The sequence below is a fragment of the Penaeus monodon genome, chromosome 24, assembly GCF_015228065.2.
Source record: "Penaeus monodon isolate SGIC_2016 chromosome 24, NSTDA_Pmon_1, whole genome shotgun sequence".
Classification (NCBI taxonomy): Eukaryota; Metazoa; Arthropoda; class Malacostraca; order Decapoda; family Penaeidae; genus Penaeus; species Penaeus monodon.
Window position 1 is genome coordinate 14,961,305 of NC_051409.1, and position 247 is coordinate 14,961,551.

The window sequence follows — 247 nt, forward strand, 5'->3', positions numbered from 1 at the left end:
TGTTTTATTCTGTGTATCAGCGTTTTACAGTTTATGTTTTAACTGACAGCGCAAACCAGTTGTGATTTCGGATAATGTCGACATTTTATCCTACGTCAGAAGAACAGTGTTTTAAGGGCATAGGTTTTGTAAAACGATCATTTCTTAGACGATTTCTCTTACCCGATAGTCGAAAGCTTTTCCCCAAAATTTATGCCCATAATGATATTCGAATAAGCAGTCAGTATAGCAATATATCTTTAGCTTC